Source organism: Podarcis raffonei, chromosome 2, assembly GCF_027172205.1.
Source record: "Podarcis raffonei isolate rPodRaf1 chromosome 2, rPodRaf1.pri, whole genome shotgun sequence".
In the NCBI taxonomy this organism is placed as follows: Eukaryota; Metazoa; Chordata; class Lepidosauria; order Squamata; family Lacertidae; genus Podarcis; species Podarcis raffonei.
In genome coordinates this window covers 84,376,032-84,396,770 of record NC_070603.1, presented here as the reverse complement: position 1 = coordinate 84,396,770, position 20,739 = coordinate 84,376,032, and positions in this window count along the sequence as shown.

Below are 20,739 nucleotides of genomic sequence, written 5' to 3'. Positions count from 1 at the left end.
CCCACCAGCATTTTAGTGCAAATTTCTCCTAATAAACACATTTTTTTGGTAAGCAATTTCCCCCAGTATAATGCATCTTCGTATCTTATTTTCACTATTTTTATGCATGCTTTACCCTAGTATCTGAATTTTGTCTGCATTAGTCGGCTGGAGGACATGGGACATGAAGGGACATGGGTGGCGCTGTGGGTTAAACCACAGACCCTAGGACTTGCTGATCAGAAGGTTTGCGGTTCGAGTCCCCACGACGGGGTGAGCTCCCGTTGCTCGGTCCCTGCTCCTGCCAACCTAGCAGTTTGAAAGCACACCAGTGCAAGTAGATAAATAGGTACCGCTCCGGCGGGAAGGTAAACGGCATTTCCGTGCACTGCTCTGGTTCGCCAGAAGCGGCTTAGTCCTGCTGGCCACATGACTCGGAAGCTGTACGCCGGCTCCCTCGGCCAGTAAAGCGAGATGAGCGCCGCAACCCCAGAGTCAGCCATGACTGGACCTAATGGTCAGGGGTCCCTTTACCTTTACCTTTAGTCGGCTGGAGCACTGCCGTGCAAAATTCAGAGAAGTGCAAATTTTAAGAAATCTTTCTGTTTCTGAAAGGCTTTCCTTTCAATGGGAACTGATTTGAATTTCTCCCCCACTTCTAGCTGGAAACCCCCTCCCTTCACAGAAGGGACCAGTTATTAAACGACATAAATTCTTCCTGCCTGGAGAAGGCTCCTTGAGGCAATGCTCAAAACAGGGGAAAGGGACCCACTAGAATGCTGCTGGACTCCATCTCCCATCATTCCCGCCTACTGACCACGCTGACCAGGCCTGATAGGAGTTGGAGTGCAACAACATCTGAAGTACCACAGGTTCTCCATTGCTGGCTATCTGACACAAGGGCTTTAAAGGGGGAGTTTTCCTCATGCTGTCTCCTTTTGATTGTAGGAACCTGGTTGCTTCCATTTATGTCCCCCCCAATCCATTCTGTAAATAAATAGTTGTGGGCAAGATGTTATCCCCGTGTTGATGGCCATTCCCTGGCAGTACTCTGCAGAAGACCAAGGAACACTGCCCTATGTATTTTGTACGTTGTTAAATCTGACACAACATTTGGTTTGCTAAGAATCTCTGTTTTCGTTTTTGAAATTGAAGTTCTCATCCCATTGATTTTATTCAAAAAATCGTGAGTGGAGTGGCTACTGAGGTTTGAGAATCCAGCCTGGGTGGGATCTGGGTGGGATCTGGGTCCTGGGTGGGATCTGGGTCAGTGGCCCTTATTCCTGATGATCCTCCACCCTCCAGGCTGTGATACCACTTCTTTCCTGTCCTTGCCACTCCAGACTTTGCTAATACAATCCAGATTTTGCTGTTTGGAAAGGGAAAAAACCAACAAATATCTTTCCAATTGGATATGAACCTCTTTAGGGGCTTTTCTTGCCCTCAAACATGGTGCTGAGAATTGTTCAAAGTGTGAACAACTGGCATTCCAGGAGCCTTCAGTTTAGGGGGAGTCCTCCTCTGCTTCAGAAAATCTTATAGTGTTGCTTTTCCTGTCTTGTTCCACTTATAACCACCAGACTAATCCCCCTTTAAGCCCATCTGTCTTTTCCTTCCCATCTGCAGTCTTATTGGCTACATTTTTATTACTGTGCCTCGTCAGAGTTCCTAACAGTTCACAACAACCGGCAGTTAATTTTATCAATCACACTGTACGGTGGCATGACTGTCTTATACCTACTTGATCCGACATGTGGCTTGTTTCTTTGCAGATTAAGCCAAAGTACTTTTGTGTTTATGGCACTGTTTGTATTTGCTTCCAGGCTCAAATTTGATAGCACGATAGTGAGAGACTTCCTCATAAGAGAACATTCTGTGACGAGAGTCTCAACCACAATTCCCACAGGCTATGCTGCTGTCTTTAAAAACAAAACAGAACACAAACTCTTCAAAATCTAGAGATCACAGTTCTGCTTTCAGGTGCCAGTCAGATCTCTGTCTTACTCTCTTTTGTTCTGTCTCTCATACACCATAAGCACTAACTCTATAGAGCTAAAGCATCTTCACACACACCCATCTGTTGGGACGAGGCTGAGCCCCCACAAGCTTGAGGGGGCGAAGGAGGCCGAGCCCTTCCTTGCCCACTAGTCCTCTCCCGCCTTCCTCTCTCCTGCCTTTCTCCACTGCCCTCCACTGCCTTGGGAGATGCTGCACAGCCTGGTACGGCATGGCTGGAGGGTACCCTGGGCTGTGCAACTGGTTTGGCCTAGTGGGAAGTTGCCCCAGCTCACCCGGCATCGGGAGACACCGCACAGATACTTAGGAAATCTGTGACAGTCGCACGATGTCATGACATGCGTGACATCATGCACACGCTTCACGTGTTGCGCATGCAATGCCACACATGTGCAATGCCCCACCTTCCAATGTTGGGTGCAGTTTGGCACCTCTGTCATACACACACACACACACACACACACACACACACACTGCATGTTTTCCAAATCTCGCCATTTTGTTCACATTAGCAAAGCTGCAGGTTGTAAATTCTACTGGCAAAATCTAACAGCCCACGTTATATTGACCAAGGCAAACAAGACCTTCTTCCAGTTGCATGTCCTTTCTTAAACTGACTTTTCTGAGGCTCAGCATGAGTAACTGAGTGTAGGAAAGCATCCCCCAAAATTAAAGGTGGAAGGTATAGGTGCCCTGTTGGCAACAGCAGGAAACAGCAACATAAAGTTTCTCGATGAGGAGCCATCTCTTGCAGACATCAAGCTTGCAACCTTAGGTAGCATTGCCACCACCTTGTTTAAGAGCCTCTAAGCTAGTAGGTTGCAGGGGCATCCATGCCCTTCAGGCTCTCATTCTAGGAACTGGGAAATTGCAGCCTGGTTAATAAGATGTGTTGCACTTGCAGGTTCATTCCAAAGGAGACATATTCTAGGATGCAGAAGATTCCCCATATCACTGCCAGACAAGTCTTTGATAGTATGTTTCGTTCAGAAAAGTGCTTAATTGAACTGGGGACTTCTGCAAAGCAAAACAGATCCTCTGCCGCTGAGCTAGGGCCCTTCTGCAAGGACAGGCAGGGCACGGGCAGCCATCGTGACATCACTTTGAAATCACTGGGCAAACAGGAGCTATCACAGAGTAAATGACTATAGCAGGCAGTGAAGAGATGTCTACAATGCGTAACAACAAAGGGAGTGCCGTTCAGGAAATGATCCTTACTATGAGAACAGGGATATTGGAAACACGCCTATATTGTCATCTGCAGAATATTTGAGGGCATGAGACTGAGTTGTTTTGGAGATGTGGCCCTATCTGGTTTACAAGGTGTGCCTTAAAAAATAAATGAATCTGCTTTTCTGTTGGAGGCAGTATGCTTCTGACTATCCAATGCTAGAATCCATTGATGGGGAGAGTCCTGTTTCCTTCAGTCTTGCTTGCAGGCTTCCCATAGGCATCAGGCTGGCTGCTGTGAGAATGGCACTCAATGGGCCCCTGGCCTGATCCACCAGGATTCTTCTTATGAAACCAGAGCTTGTCATGGTCATTCATGCCTTAGAATGGCAGGATATGAATGACCAAAATGTTTTTAAAATGTGTGTGGTGGGAATAGCAGATACAGCGTTCTACCTCAACTTCAGTTAGTTGAAAGACTTCACGAGTCTGGAATTACCTCTGCCTGAGGTCTTGGAGAGACTTCATTAGGTACAGCAACACTGGGCTGAATGATGTATAAAGCAGCATCCTTATTATTATTATTATTTATTTGGTCAAAATGCATAGAAAGCTGATAAAGTTTGGAGGCTTTGGACGCAACAAACTAAAGCATTCTGGGAAATGATATAAGATGAACTGGAAAAAATGTTTAAAATAACATATATATATATATATATATACAGTAGCTTTGGGGGGGGGGAATTGTAGGTATGATATCCCAAAGGAGCAAAAAAGACTTTTTATGTATGCGACAACAGTCACACAGATGTTATTAGCCCAGAGATGGAAAGAGGATAAAGTCCCTGCCAGAGAGGAATGGCAAACCAAGCTGTTGGAATATGCCAAAATGGCAAAATTGACTGGAAGGCTCAGGAACCAAGAAGACAAAAACTTCAATAAAGAATGGAAAAAAATTATAATTTATTTAGGAGGCCACTGTAAGCAGATGAAAACATCAGCAGGATTTTAACACTTGTAATGTAGCAAATATTATGGTTAATATGGAGAGATATAAAATATGGATTATGAAATAATATGCAGTTGATAAGGTCAACAATAGGACCCATGGAGGGGATGGTGGGAAGTTAGAGATTCAGAGAAATGTCTAAATATGGATATGTATTTTGTATTGTTGTAACTCTACACTTGTAAAATCAAATAAAAATTATTTCAAAGTGGATGCAACAAACCTTTGCAAGAGCCACCAGGCTGTACACGTGTGACTCATTGTGATGGCTGTTGAATTTCAGGCAAAAGCAGGTTTTTCTTTATTTTATTTTTTCCACTTTTCAACTGTCCAAACTGAAATGAAGCGGCTACTTCCTTGGGTCTTGCACAGCCACAGAGGATCGCACTGGGGAATTGCTGGGCTGCGATGTGCGGCTGTGCTTGCAGCCAGCCCTGACCTCTGTTAGCACTTTGGTCTCTCTCTCTCTCTCTCTCTCTCTCTCTCTGCTTCCTGTTCATGTTAGCTCTGCCTGAACTCTTCTCCCAGGGGGAATGTATGTTCTTACCAAATGTCCTTCCTACAGCTGAGCCTGGACTGTTCAAATTAAATTATGACTCACCCGCAAAACCTCATCTGCAATACCAAGGGGAGAGGGGGAAGACTCTTTTGTGTGCAGATTCCCCTGCGGTATCTCTGGCAGAATCCATGACGTTACTGCATGTAGCAGCCACTCACCCATTGTAGCATCTAAGCCCTATTCAGGTGTGTGATACTCATGGGTACCAAATGTGTGAAGCAGGTAGTGAGAACACCTGAACTAGCACTGCCCCTGGATGCTATAATGTGCATGCTAGCCATGGGTCCTGCTGCCACATGTTCAGCCTAAGAACAGAAGATAAGTCTGCTGGAACAGGCCAGTGGTCCATCTAGCCCAGCATCCAGATGCCTGTGGGAAACCCGCAAGCAGGACCTGAGAACAAGAGCACATCCCCCTCCATCCTTCTGAAGGAAACCTATTTGAGTATGTATGTACTCTACCAATGTTGCCTTCACTGTGGAGGAAGTGCTGTTCCCATATCTGCATTCAGCACAGCTGCCCTTCAGACTGATGCAAAATATCTGGCAGCAGCAGGGTATGATCAATGGGTACAGGGCAGGGCTGGTCCACATGTTCTAGCTGCTCACATTCCATGCTCACCACTCACCAACTGAAGGCCTGAATAGGGCTCTGGTTAGACCCGAACGTAGGAGATTGCCCTGCCAGAAGCATTATATGCAGGTATAGTTTGATGCATTGAATAGAATGAAAGTTTATGAGTCATGGCGACGGGGAGACCATGTGTACAAATTCAACAGGGCCTTGTTTGCTTTGCTGCTATTTTGTTAATGTTGTTAAGATTGTTTTATAGATATGAATGCTATACTACTTTGTGAATCCTTATAATATGATTTTTGGTGTACCTGCGATGTTTACCTTATTTTTAAAGTTGTTTTGTTAATAGTAATTGTTATGTTTGTGATTTATGATTGTTTTAGTGATGATTTGTTAAGTATTCTATACGATTTATGCTGTATTCCCAATGTTCCATTATGTTATTTTCATCTTTTGTTTGTAAGCCACTTTGGGATTTATTTGAATAAAAAGCGGCATAAAAATAGAATCAATCAATCAGATGTGGTTGGACTCCAACTTCCATCAGCCCCAGCCAGCAATGCCGATGGTCAGTAGTGACAAGAGCTGCAAACCAGCAACATCTGAAGGGAACCATGTTGGTCACTGGGCCAAATTCGACAGCATGTTGGATTAGTTCAGGGGGCTACTGCTAGAGCTACAGATAGGAGTTTCCCTCCTTATCACTGCATGAGGCACATTTGCCCAGCTGTGGTTTCAGGTCTTCTGTGGGGCTTGCTAGAGACAGTAAGCTAAGTTGAGAGCAGAGTATAACTACTTTTATTATCCTGGGCAAAAAAAGAAAAGAAAGCAAGTTGGATAGAGTGTGCTTGCCAAAAGCTGCCTCTGTTACCACATCCCACAGAGAAAGAGGCACAGCTGATCAGAAGTTGCAGGACTACGGGTAGCTCCAAGTGAGCAACTTGCTTCTCCAAAAGATGAAGGCAGGCTGCACCTTTTTAAGGTCCCACTCTCAGACTCCACCCACTTGCAACTATAGACTTTTCTCCTTTGGCCTGGAGACAGGCACTCCTCCTCCACTGCCTGGTCTCCAATCTGGTGCATTCTTTGCTCCGCTGGTGACATCCTTGGGGATGCATTTAGTTCCTCGGTATCAGGGAAAGGTGTCCTGGAGAGTCCAAGCTCTGGCCCTGCAGGTACAGGAGGTTCTTCTGGGGGCTCCTGCTCCTCTGCCTCAGTTGTTCCCTGATCTCTAGCAGAAGGCTCAAAGAGCCCTATACCTGATTGGACTCCGAGTCTAGATCAGTAGTGTAGTGGTAAATTCAGAAGTCTGGGGTCTCTTCATAATAGTCACAACCACACCCCCTTCTGAACTTATACACCCTTACACAATAATCTTGCAGTTAGACAACAATAATAATTTGGAATGCACTGCAACAATCAGTGGAGATCGTTATGTGCTTCCTTTCAACTAGATGCACCATTTTCTCTGCATGTACATGGGCGAATGATTTGGAGTGCTCCAATATCTCCTTTTGGAGTGGCTTAAGTTGTGTTTTCCATTCAAGTTCCATTGCATGTATGAGAGCTTGCACACCATTCTCTTGAAAATGAAGCACCTTGTGTTTTCACTTTTGCCAAGCACTTACCTTTGAAACACACAGAACAAGTCCTGCATCCTTTCTCTAGGGTGACCCTAGGAGCCAATCCTCAGTAGCTGACTCACCTCCTTTCACTCTGATTTGCCCCAATCAGCGCAAAGGCTGAGAAGTATTTTCAGTGTCTAAAAATCTCTCCTTTCATGCTGATTGGGCAGCTCTAGGATGCTGGAGACAGGGGCCCTGCTGCAGAAATAGCGACAGGTCTTCGACCCTGGAGCACTGCGCCTCTAACTTCGATTGCTGCTGGACTCTGGAGTCATGACTGCCTCCTTCAGATTCACAGAAAAATGAGATGGCCATTCTGGTTCCTACTTTTTTGCAACATGGGAACTAAATAAAACCTACCCTCCCTGAAGAGGCCGTGCAAACAATTACAAAAGGCAAGTAAGTACTTGCTTGTTGGCATTGGGCGGAGTGGGGCACATGGTGTACGGTTAAAGCTAAGCACATTTAGCCCTGGAGGCTGCCTGGGTGGGAAAGCACACATAAGCTGATCAAAACCCCTGGAAGAAGACCAGGGTGAGGGATGTGGGATAAGGAAAATACATACTTTCTTTTTTAAAGTTAACATGGGAATAAATTGTTATTGTCATCTGAAAAGCTAAATGCATAAGCATCCCTGCTAAATTTCTACAGCTACAGTAGCCAGCTATTTTCTATATTCTACAGCCACAGTAGCCAGCTATTTTCTATATTCTACAGCCACAGTAGCCAGCTATTTTTATTTTTATTTGTTTGTGTGTGTGTGTATGTGTATCACTATATCCTAAGAATATTAAAGTAATATCTATATCTATCTATCTATCATCTATCTATCTATCATCTATCTATCTATCTATCTATCTATCTATCTATCTATCATCATCTATTTATCATCATCTATCTATCATCTATCTAATTTATCATCTATCTACATTTTAAAAAACATAAATGTTTAAAACCAGAGGTCATCAACTAACTATTACAGCAAGGTATTTTCTTAATTGCCTGCTTAAGCCTGGTGGCACAGGAAAGTTTTCAGCAGGTGTCTAAAGGTTGAAACAGAAGGCGCCTGCTGGATTTCTGTTGGCGGAGTGTTCCACAGGACTGGGCTGATGAGAAAGACTCGGTTTCTTGTTGCTGTCAGATGGCCGTGTGGCAGAGTTGGATAGACGTCAGGCTTCTCAGATGTAGTTTTTGACCTGAACCCCAGGAGCTGCCTATCAGAGCCAGGTGCAAAAGACACAATTAGAACCAAAAAACAATGTGTTTCTCAGCTGATGGATTTGTTTACAGTACCAGTGTCTACTGTGTGAAACTCACTGCCTATTGATATTAGGCAGATAGACGCCTTCGTTGTACTATTTGGGAAGCCAGCTGAAAACTTTTCTTGCTTGGGCAAGTCTACCTGGACATGAAATGTTATAATGCACGTTTGTTGTGTCGCTTTTGCCTATATTCAAATCATATTATTATGTCTGGAGGCTATTTTATTACGTCTGCTTTTATTGCTATTTTTAATGAATACTTCATGGTATTCTATGTAAACTGCTTAGAGCTATAGGGAGGAATTCCAATGTTGTGCATCTCAGCCTATCAGATGGAACGACCCCTCCTCTCTTCTCCTGGGCCAATTTTGGGATGTGTGGGAGGAGCAACATTACACAAGGCAGAAGTCCTTGTGTAAGAGTTCTGCTGGCAGGATTTGTTCTGTGGTGGCTCCCCCATTTGTAGAATGGTCTCCCCAAGGAAGTTCACCTGGTGCCATCATTATGTATCTTTAAATACCAGGCAAAAGCTTTCCTCCACAACCATGCATTTGGCCTTTAACTATCTGTGGCCCTTAAAAGGTGGGTGGGATGTTTTTAATGTATTGTTTTCCCTCCTTGATTTTAATGTATCTATGTGGGGGGTTGTTTGTTTGTAGGTTACTTTGAGTTGACCTGGGCAAGATAAAATAGCTAACAACTGTAATAAATAATACTAATAATATTATTTGTCTAATCTCATCCATTGGGTTGTAGCTGACTAAATTATACTTAGAGCAGACCCATTGAAATTAAAGGACTGAAGTGAGTCACATCCATGCTTTTCAATAGATCTATTCTGAGTAGGACTAACACTGGAGACAAGCCACATACCCTGCCTTAATTGGCATGTAAATCTTGCAAAATAAAATAAATAAAACTGAACTGTGTTGAGCTCAAGAGTCCTTTCACTCAAAAACAAAACAAAACAAAACAACAACCCCACTCCTGGTTAGCTGTCTTCATTCCAGCAGTCTAATTTAGGTGTGTGAGCAGGGAAGCTTTTTCACTTTTGCTATTGTTAAACAGTTGGAAGCATGCAACCCTGGCCGATCTATCACAAATCACCCAGAGATCTGCCTGTAGACCCTAATCTACCCTCTTGCCTAGTCCTTCTGCAAGGGACCATCTCAGTCTCCCTCTCTCTCCCTGGGAATCCAGCCATTTCTTATGGGAAACCATGGTCAGCTGAGACTAGACTTGCAGGCGCTGGCTTTAGCAAGGTCAGGTGAGACAAAGCTGCACCAGAAAGGAAAGCTTGCCAGCTGTAAATGAGTGAGAAAAGGTGGATTGGAAGCCAAGAGGAACTTTCCACTCCTCCCGTCTGCTCAGAAGGTTAAATACCAAGAAGGGCTGGGAGACTGGGGCGCCTAGCCAGGCCTAGCCATTCCCAGGATCTTAGCACTAGCAGCAGCTGCCAAGCAGAAACTCATATTAGCTCTCTCGGCATAGCAGCTTGCAGATAATTTATTAACAAGCTTCCTCCCTCTGCTCAACCACACACTGTTTTAAGGGCCAGCTGTTCCTCGGTCCCTGCTCCTGCCAACCTAGCAGTTCGAAAGCACATCAAAGTGCAAGTAGATAAATAGCTACCGCTCCGGCGGGAAGGTAACGGCATTTCCGTGCGCTGCTCTGGTTTGCCAGAAGCGGCTTAGTCATGCTGGCCACATGACCCGGAAGCTGTACGCCGGCTCCCTCGGCCAATAAAGCGAGATGAGTGCCGCAACCCCAGAGTCAGCCCTGACTGGACCTAATGGTCAGGGGTCCCTTTACCTTTACCTTGTCAGGGCAAGACCATATACAAGCCCACATTTCGTCCTGGTCTGGACCAACCAAGTCAGGATTTTAAAGGAGCAATTTCAGTGGATGCAATAGAATACCCCAGCCATGGTCAGTTTGGGTGGACAATTCCCATCAGCCCAAGCTCATAGAACCATGCCAGCTGGGGATGGTGGCAGTTGTAGGCTGAAAGCTCAGGAGGGCACCAGGTTGGTCAAGACAGAAATAGCCCCACAAAAAAATGAGTAAAAACTATTCCAAAGTTATCTAAGTTTTGAGGCACAGAGTAGAGTGAGATGTCTAGTCTGGAGAAGGGAAGGCTAGGGTTGGGGACGTTGACAAGATAATACTCTTCAAATACCTGAATATCTATGATACAGACTAGGGCAACATTTTGTTCTCTGCTGCCCCAGAGGGCAGGACTAAATATGCTGGGCTTAAGTTACAGGAGGGTGGATTTCAGTTGAACTTTAGGAGAGACTTTGTGATGGTGAAAGCAGTTTGACAATGTACAACTACCCTATGGGGGGGTCTCTTACGCACTGGAGCTCCACAAGCAGCGTTTGGGGGTGCTGTAGCCCTGGATTGTCTGCACTGAGCAAGAGGTTGGACTACGTTGCTTACAACACGTACACACCCAGCTCTATGATTCATTTGGAAGTTGGTAATAAAGCTTTAGGGACGCGGGTGGCGCTGTGGGTTAAGCCACAGAGCCTAGGACTTGCCGATCAGAAGGTCGGCAGTTCAAATCTCCATGATGGGGTGAGCTCCCGTTGCTCGGTCCCTGCTCCTGCCAACCTAGCAGTTCGAAAGCACGTCAAAGTGCAAGTAGATAAATAGGTACCTCTCGGGCGGGAAGGTAAACGGCGTTTCCGTGCACTGCTCTGGTTCACCAGAAGTGGATTAGTCATGCTGACCACATGACCTGGAAGCTGTACGCCGACTCCCTTGGCCAATAAAGCGAGATGAGTGCCGCAACTCCAGAGTCGGCCACGACTGGACCTAACGGTCAGGGGTCCCTTTACCTTTACCTTTAATAAAGCTTTATTGACCCCCTGGGATGACTCTTTGTATAGCAAAAGGATCGCAGGCTAATGAAAGGGACCAGGTCTTGGTTTTGCAGACCAACTAACCAAGACAGGATTCTATCCATGGGATTCTATTTAAAGTTTATCCACTTCTGCTTCCTTTTCACCTGTAAATGAGGCTTTGTATTAACAGGCCATTTTATATTATCCTGTTTCTTCTGATTTACACCATGCCTTTAACAGATCACTGCTCACCCTGTTGATGTGCACGTACTTGCCCTGATCCAAAGCCTGCTTATCTAGTCTAGTGTGACTCAGTGGGGATATGGGTCATGGTCCGGGGAGGGGGAACACAGTGATCTCAGCTCAAATGCCTGCTCAAGTCATGAAACTTATTGGCTGGGCTTTGCTCTCGAGAAATCAACTCTCGCTCAAAGGACCCTTCACATTTGCTGTCATATGATGTTTCATGGAAGAAGAAGGATGCAATACGCAGGTAATGAGTAAGCAACCCATTTGGATCACTTACCCCTGAGCCAATTTTCCACAAATGCCTAGGGACCCTGTGTCCCTCCAGATGTTGCCAGACTACATTCCCCATCATACCTGACCATTGATCATTCTGGCTGAGACTGGTGGGAGTTGGGGTCCAGTAACCTTTAGAGAGCCACCCCTTGCCTAGGTTGACTTCTGGGACCAAGCCTTCTTGTCTTGCAATTCAGTAAGCAACCCTTATGAAACTCAACATGCTTCTAGAGGGGACATTTCCTGGGTGTGCCATATTGGTATGTCTCATCTATACACAGGAATGGGAGCAGTCCCCATGCTGCTCACAGCTGCTCCAAACAGACTTGTAGGATCAGCATGGGTGATGCAGCTGGTGTGGTACAAAATCCTGATACTAGCTGCCTGGTATCTCTTTCATGGGTCAATATCCTCCTCCAATGCACAATTAGTGGAAGAGCCACTAATCAGTTACCTGGGACCAGCATAGCACATGGAGATCTGTCCTGCAACGCTCTGTGCCCTGCAGCTGCCGAGACTGCTGCCTCTCTCTGCCTAACAGGAGAGTTGGCCCGGCCTCAAAGCATCACCAGGCACTCTTGGAAACCTTGTCCTCTGTTATGTGCACTGAAAAAGGAGCCAGTGCCTCTTGGTCTGCATACAGTGACTGGAAGCCAAGTTTAGAGAGATTCTGATTATTTTTTGTGATTCCCAGCATAATCACAGGCAGTCCTGTAAGCTCTGCTCCACCTATTCTGCACTAAGCTCTTTTCATGGGCCCGTTTCCATCCCTAAAAGATTTATCTTTTGAAAAGCTGGAGTGCAACACACACAGAGAGACCTGTGTCAGCTTTGTCTTTCATGTCATTCTCTCTCCTATGAAAATGAGGAGCACAAATGTTGCAACGTAGAGTATATTTGTGTGCATAACCCCTTCGAGGAGACTCAAAGTGTCCTCAGAGCCGAATCTCATTTGCAGTTGGCTTGTCATCCTGCTCCCTGCCAGGCAGGAAAATGAGGACGTAACCCCAACACAAGGAGAGAGAGACAGAGAGAGCATTTCAACCGGATTTGTTCATGGATTCGCCTGTTCTTGGACAGTCTGCATTTTTAAAAGGCATTTTAGACGTGCTTAGCAGCTGAGCAAAATGTAGGGTTTATAGTGTGACCAAGACTTAAGAGGAGCAAGGACAAGTCTCACATATACGCATACAAGCTTTCAATGTCAGCAGCGACTGCAGGATCCAAGGACCAGTCCGATTTGCAAGTGTTAGCATTACCTTGCGGTTAGCACTTCTGGAGTCACCTGAAAGGGCCCCCAGCTCAGTGGGAGAGCATCTGCTTTGCATGCAAACAGTCCCAGGTTCAGTTTCCGGCATCTCCAGCTAGGGCTGGGCTAGAACCCTGCCTGAAACCCTGGAGAGTCACTGCCAGCCAGAGCAAACAATATTGAATGGCCTGACATAGTATAAGACAGTTTCCTGTGTTCCTATCCCTTTTCATAAAAGCAGGCTTTTGTTGTGGCCAAGTTAGAGAGGCCATCTCCACCTAACTCCACCCTGAGCCCAGGAGATCCAAGCATGTTTTAGTCACTCAATGAAGAGACCAAGGAAACAAAGCCAAGCACAGAAGCTTAAGCTGACCATGCACAAAGCCAAACAAGGCAGATAGCAGGGAGTCCAACACAGCAGGGAGGGAGAGCATGCTAATCACACCCTTGTCAAAGAAAGCAGGAGTCGGGCAGGATGATTTCGAAGCACTCCATCTACAAGAGATGCTGCACCATCAGCAGTTGTTTCTAAGCTTTAGGGAGCTGGCTTCAGGCACCAGGCCTGTTCAGGGAAGTTTTTAACGTGTGATATTTTACTGTATTTTTGGTTTTTATGGAAGCCGCCCAGAGTGGCTGGGGAGGCCCAGCCAGATGGGCGGGGTATAAATAATAAATTATTATTATTATTATTATTATTATTATTATTATAACTCTGTGTTACAAGAATGTCTGGAAATGTGACATGAAGGTTGGCAACATCAACCCTGCCGGGTGGGAATCCCTTGCAGATGACCACAGAGCCAGGAGACAGACAGACAGGTTGTGCATCAATAGCTGTGACCAGAAAGGAATGACCACTGGGAGGAGTGCAGAGAGATGAAACTCCATGGTGCATCTGCAGTAGCACAACCAGACGCCTTCATCTGCCCCACCTGCAACAAAACATGTCTCTCCTGCATTGGTCTCTGCAGCCACAGCAGATGATGTTACCTTCCAAAGGTGCACTCCTCCCTTGTCTCCTGAGACAGACAGATTTTTGAAGGAGCTTGCTGGTTGGGATTGTCATGAAGCGAATTTGCCACTGTGCCACTGCTGTCCCAACATGACAGGGCTCATATGACCCAGACCACTGGCAGGAGTTGCTCTTGGCAGGCTAGCCAGCTTCATCCACACATACATCACCCCTACAAGGAGCATGACATTCACACAGTAGCTTCCCCTGGGATCCAAATCTTCTCAAAATGATCTCTTCTGAAGTCCAGAATAGTGGGGGAAAACACCTTGGGATATCTGTCCCTGTCAAAGAAGAGTTTCCTGGGATGAGGTGTTGACATTACCTAGAAAGGGTAGCAGGAGATTCTGCATGTTTATTTATTTGCCTTAAGTATTTACTTTGCCACCAACACCACCTCGGAAAAATCCTTGCAGACGCCGCCCAGCCTTGTGCTCAGCATTTCAAAGTCCCCGTGCAAACTTTCCGTCTCCCAGACGGCCTTATCAATGGGCACTTCTGCTTGTTGTTGTCGAGGCAGTTGCCTGACTTCACCTCTACCCAGATAATGAGCCTCTTTTTGCAGCGTTTCTTCTTTCTTTCTTTTGCAACTGATATGCGCCTTACACAGCAGTTTTAGGCTCTTTCTCACAGTACAACTGACCTCTCAGAGAGAAGAAAAACTCTGCATGGATGTCAGAAATGTGAGGATTGCAAAACTGCAGGCAGGGGCAGACTTGGTTAATATGGAGTCCTAAGCAAGGACAAAATTTGGCACCCCCTGCTTTAAATATTTCTTATTTTCCCAATAATTCCTTTTGGTACAGTTGCTTTGTATAGATCTTCTCAGTAGGTCTCCGTATAAATATAGGCATCATCATCATCATATTATTTTCTGCCCCCTCAGCTTGACGCCCTGTGCAGTGGAACTTCCTGCACCACTGTCATGGACTGGTTGGACGCAGAGGAATGGTGGGAGCAACCAGCCGGGGAACTGCAAGGGAAGAAGGCTCAGAGCCCAGGGAGTGGTGGTGGGACTACAATGAGTGGTCAGAGGGAGAAGAGAGAGAAGACTGGGAAGAGGAGGTGTCGGAAGCTGAAGAGGGAACAGGGCTTAGTGAGCTGGGAGAGTCTATGGCAGAGAGCAGTCCAGAATCAGAGGCAGAAGCTGAAGCAGGAGAGGAGGGAAAACAAGAGGCAGAGGTGGATCTGGCTAGTGAAGAGGCACAGGTGTCTCCCCCTCCGGCTGCAACAAGCTCCCTTCCCCGCTGGTCTCCCAGAACCAGGAGAGGCATGAAAAGGGTAGAGGAGAGGCTGGCTTCATGCAGGGGCAATCTCAAATTGCTTGGGGGAAACTCTGGAGAGGAGAGGACTTAGGCAGCTGTGGGAAGGCAGGGATCTTCAGCCTTCACAACTGCCTCATGGGGGCAAGACCTGCCAGAGATGACTTGCTGTGCTCATTAGGCCAGATACCCCTGTGCAGATCCTGTTTTTGCTAATAAAGAGTTAACTCCAACTTCCTTGGTATGATTTATTGCTGGCTCATTCCTGCCAATCACCCTAAATCCAGCGTTCCTGCCAGGAGGGAAATATTCTGAATTCTTCTCCCCACTCCGTCTCAATCTATCAATTAAGAAAACAGGAACACTAACCCAACTTTTCCCAATCTGTTTGTCCCCCCCACCCCCAATATGTGGTTGGACCGTAGCTCATTATCCAAGACTGTAGACCATTGTTGGTTGCGGCTGATGGAACTGGAGTGAATATGTCGATTTCAGTTTCTCTTGGGTTCTCACTTTTGCAGTCTTCAGTTTTCCACATCAGTTTGCATTTTTATAAAGTCCTAATGAAAATTGATCAACATTTTAGTGTGAATATCTTCTGATATGTGCATCTGTGTATTCAAATTTGCCTAAGATACACATTTTTGCAAGGCAATTTCCCCTAACATAATGAATTTTTGTACTCCATTTCCACAAATACATGCATTTTTAGGGTCACTTTACCTCAGCATGTGCATTTTTGTACCCTTAACTGTGAGGGAGAACTGCAACACAACTGTGAAAGCTGAAGGATGGCTGTGTTTTGGCCTGTGTGTTGTTTCACAAAGCACCCATCACTTAGTTCGCTATTTAAATGTGAACTGAATCTATGTTCTCCCCATCCTTAGTTGGATTCCAAAGTACCCAGAAGACAGCAGGTTGGGGGGAGCTGTTTGACCCTCTTGTGGGCTACGGCTGCGTCTCATGACTTCCTTTGTTCACAGTCATGCTTCAATGTGAGTTGCTGCTCCCTGTGGTGGAATTTCCCATCGTAGCCACCCACGTGCTGACAGCTGATCCTCACTCACTGCAGGCTCAAGTGTCTCATGAATTATCCAATGAAGGGCAGTAATTTTAAACCTGCGTTTGACGATGGCATACGGAGCATGGAGATGCAAATCGGATGGGGGTGCTTGTCAGCAGAAGGACACCAAGGACTAAAATAGGACGTCTCTTTCTATTATGTATTCCTCCAATGTTCCCTTTTCCAGCCGGGCTTTCTGTCCTGGCACACAACTCGGGCTATTGCTGCTGCTACAATCGCATTTCCCAATGCTCTCAGAAGATGATGGTGCATCTTTGGCATGAAACGTGACTGGCGCATCTGCAGGAGAAGCATCACCGCTGCAGCCTCTGTGCTTGAATATGGATGAGAGGCAGCAAGAGAGAGTGAAGCAGAAATCAAGCTCAGGAAACAAAATCTGCTCCTGCCACCTGCAAACCAAGTACTAATTTTGTTCCTACACAGCAATTCAGATTAAAATAATTTAAAGCAAATTGGACCCGCTCCTTGGCGTTCTTCCGATGGAAAACCTTTGAGAGGCTCTCAAATGAGGCTGTCTTTTTAAGCTTTGAGAGGCTCTTTTTAAAACCACTGTGCCGTTTCCCAGAACTGCAGGGCGCTCACGCTGTCTGCTCAGAACCCAGATTCTTGAGGTGGTAGGAAGGGAACTGGCTTCCACGGTTCAGGCCAACCACCATCCCTCCTACCAAGGCTTCCCAAGAGCCAGTGCCGGCCCTAGAGACAATCTGTGCCACCTGGATACTTGTGCAATAATAGCCAGACTTTGTTTAAACAATCACACACTGTACTTCCACCCACAGACTAATGGTGCTCAGCGCTGGCAAACTCAGAAGAAGCAGTTATGTAACTGGCATTCTGCAAACATAGGAGCCGCTTGAAAGAATTCGGGGACAAGGAGCAAGGAAGGAAAACAAGTCTTGCTCTCACAATAGCCACTCCATTAACGTCATTCAACTCTCTCCAAGTTTTGGGTGGAGATGGCTTTTCCCCCCTTATCTTTCTATTTTAGACTCCAGAGTGAGGATGTTCTGACATTAAGCAGCAATTCTCAGCATCAGATATGAATCACATTGTTAAGTTACATCTTAATTTGGCATGTTTAAAACAAAACTGGGCTTGCATCAAATCTGGATATGCAGGAAACCTGCCCTTTCCTTTCAGCTGTGCTGTTATCTGAATATGTTGCTCAAAATAAGGAAGCAGCACTAATGAGTATTTCACAGGAAAGTGTGACATACTCTTTTCCTACAGCAACCCTGGAACCTCTTTTTTTGCATACTATGATTCTATGAGTGAAGATGGATCAAATGATAGAGATGAATGTGTGAAATGGTCTGTGTATCATTTATCTGCATGGTTCCCACCATTAATACTGTTTTCACTGGGTCATGTTTACTGTAATGTACAAGGAAAGAACAAGAGGTATCCCATTTAGAAATTTAGGTGCTGTTTCCCTGACAAGGACCTGACACGTGACCTTGCGAACACTTTTGATACGAGGGTCATGTCGTCTTTCAGGGAGGTGCTGAAAAGGTGGATGAAGCAGCAGACCATGGACAGGTTCTTCAGCAAGAAGCAAAGAGTGGAAGAGGAACCTTCTTCGAGTTGTCCCCCAGAGTCTTAGAAAATGTATGTACAGTACTGTACACTTTGGTGATTTTTAAATGCTTTTCTGTCATGTTTAGAAACTTAAATTATTGTTCCTTCAATTTTTGAAATGCTCTTTACAGTATGTGTGACTTTAAAGAGCACTTAATAAACTCTTTTTGTACCAAATTTGGCTTTGTTTGGACTTTTTTTGATCATAGGAACGCATTGATTTTCAATGCATTCCTATGGGAATCCGTGCTTCGCAAGACGAAAAATTCGCAAGACGAAAAAACTCGCAGAACGAATTAATTTCGTCTTACCACTGTAAAGCTTTAAACCAGGGATTCTCAAACTATCTACTACCAGGGCCAAACTGTATGTGGGCCCACCAGTCACAAAGTGGGAGTGTTAGGGACAGAGCCAGCTACAAAATGGTGCAAGACGAAGGCAGACTTTGGCATAATCAATTGGCAATTACAAAGAATCATATCCTTCTGTTAACTGAAAGGGACTTCTCTCTTTTGCCATTTTCAACATCTCTCTCCCCCCCCAACCCATTTCCAGAAAACCATATTTATGAATTGTTTGCTACTTAATTTCTTTTTAAAAACTGAGCTTTCGCAATTTGAATGTTTGATAGCTTTTCGATTATTATATGCTTGGAGTACTATGCTAGGAACAGATTTCCCAAACACGTATTAATAATTTTAAAACCGTTTTAAGGGCAGAGATGATGTGGATGAACAAAGAGGATACCTGAAGGCATCAAAGACAGCTCAATGAAGCACTGTTTGAATAGGACCACAGTACAGCTTGGTCAAGTTATTGCTTAATTTTATAAGGTCATGGGGGAAATCACCTTTCACCCCACTTGTCTCACCCCTGGAAAGCCAACATTTGCAGATCTTGCTACTATTATAGTGTATTTTACTGAGTGTTGAAGCAGCAAAGATGCAGTCATCCAGCAGCCCCATAGTCCACATGTTCAGACATACAGAATCCACATTTCTAAGCATCCACCTCTTTTCAGCAGCTGCATCCATTAAAAAGCAGCCAAGAGAGAACTAAGGCAAGCTTGACCTACATAGCTGGACATCTGAAGCTAGCACTGGAGGTGGTAAGGGCAGCTACAAGTTCATTCCTCCAGAGAGGGCCAGCTCAGGACCAGTGAAGCTGTGAGCACATGGCAAGCATGTGCAGGAGCGATTGTGCAAGAGTGAACATCTCTCTGTGTGTGTGTGGTTGAGTGCTATGCTAGTGGTCACTGGTTTGTTAAGACGGGGCTAGGAATAACGGGGTAGGGAGCAGACCCACAATGAAGAATGGTATTTGTGTGGAATTCATCCATGACTTTTTAAAGGTATTCACCTAATGTTCAACAGTATGTTGTTAATTTTTACTCCAACATTTCATGCTGGGCACTCTTCTAATTGTCTCAGTTCCAACACAAACATTTTGACGAAGGGCAATCACACTCTGGCGCTCTTTAGCAGGGGTAGGCAACCTAAGGCCCATGGGCCGGATGTGGCCCAATTGCCTTCTCAATCCGGCCCACGGACAGTCCGGGAATCAGCGTGTTTTTACATGAGTATGTGTGTTTTTATTTAAAATGCATCTCTGGGTTATTTGTGGGGCCTGCTTGGTGTTTTTACATGAGTATAATGTGGGTTTTATTTAAAATGCATCTCTGGGTTATTTGTCGGGCATAGGAATTCATTCATTCCCCCCCCCCCACAAAAAAATATAGTCCAGCCCACCACATGGTCTGAGGGACAGTTGACTGGCCCCCTGCTGAAAAAGGTTGCTGACCCCTGCTCTATAGTTTCATCCCAGCTCACACCAACTGGCTGACCCAGCAGTGAAAGGGCAAATGGCACACAGAAAAGCTAGAGAAAGTTGACATACATGGGCAAAGACAAGCAAGCATCAAAGAGAACTAAGGAAAATGTGGGGAAAGGCCGTGCTTTAGAGCTAGGTACCTATGTGAAGGTGCAGTTTCATTAACAGCATCAGTGTATCATACAGCAGACCTCACTAATACGAGACTAACATTGATTAGCAGAGCATAATCATATGGGGGAGACGGACTTGTTGATTATTGCAGAATCCACTGTTTCATTTGCAGGAATTCTTTGGTATTTCCTGGTTTCAGTTATTGTGAAAAGATGTATAGCTGTCCTAGGTTTGTACTACTTATAAACAGATTGTGTTGGTTATAAATGTCTTTCTTTAGGACTAAGCCCTTTGAAAACTGGTCAGATAGGTGGGCTAGAAATAATAAAATTATTGTTCTTATTTGAAATAAAATAAAAACATTTTATTTCTTGCCTTGGAAAACTGTGTGTGACTTGGCTCAGGACTTAAAACGCAATTGCATATTCTGATAACATGGTGAAAAATAAACACTGAAGCCGAACACACGCCCAGGACACAAGCAAGAGATCCCACACAGGACAATTTATGTGAATTCTCAGCAGGCACAACTTAAGAGTTAAAATGCTTACATTTAAGAGTCGACCCCCAAGCTTGGCACCAGTGGGGGGGGGCAAGAAGCAGGTAATGCAATAGTCAAAGAGGAAAAACAACAAATGCCCTGCTCCACAACATGATTAGAAAGACCAAGAAATGAGGATAGGTAAGAGCTGGGAATAACCATAGCTGCCAAGCCCTGTGAGTTTGGTATCTTAAAGCAGGCATGAGATATCTCATATATCTGTTGATTGTTGGGATCAAATGGGTGCTTTTAATTAGTTTATTAAGGCTCCGCAAAAGGCTTCACCATTTGCAGGCAAGGCTTATGGACTCCTCTAAAAAGGCCACCAATCGCTTTTGGAGGAAGTAGTGCAAACTCCAGCAACATGGGCTTCCTGATGTGTTCCTCCAACACCTACTCTCCAAGGAAATCCTACTTGTAGGTAGTTCCACTTGTTCTGGTTCTACTATTTGTGGGTGAGTCTAATACTAGGAACACACTAGGATAGCCTCTTAAAAATAAA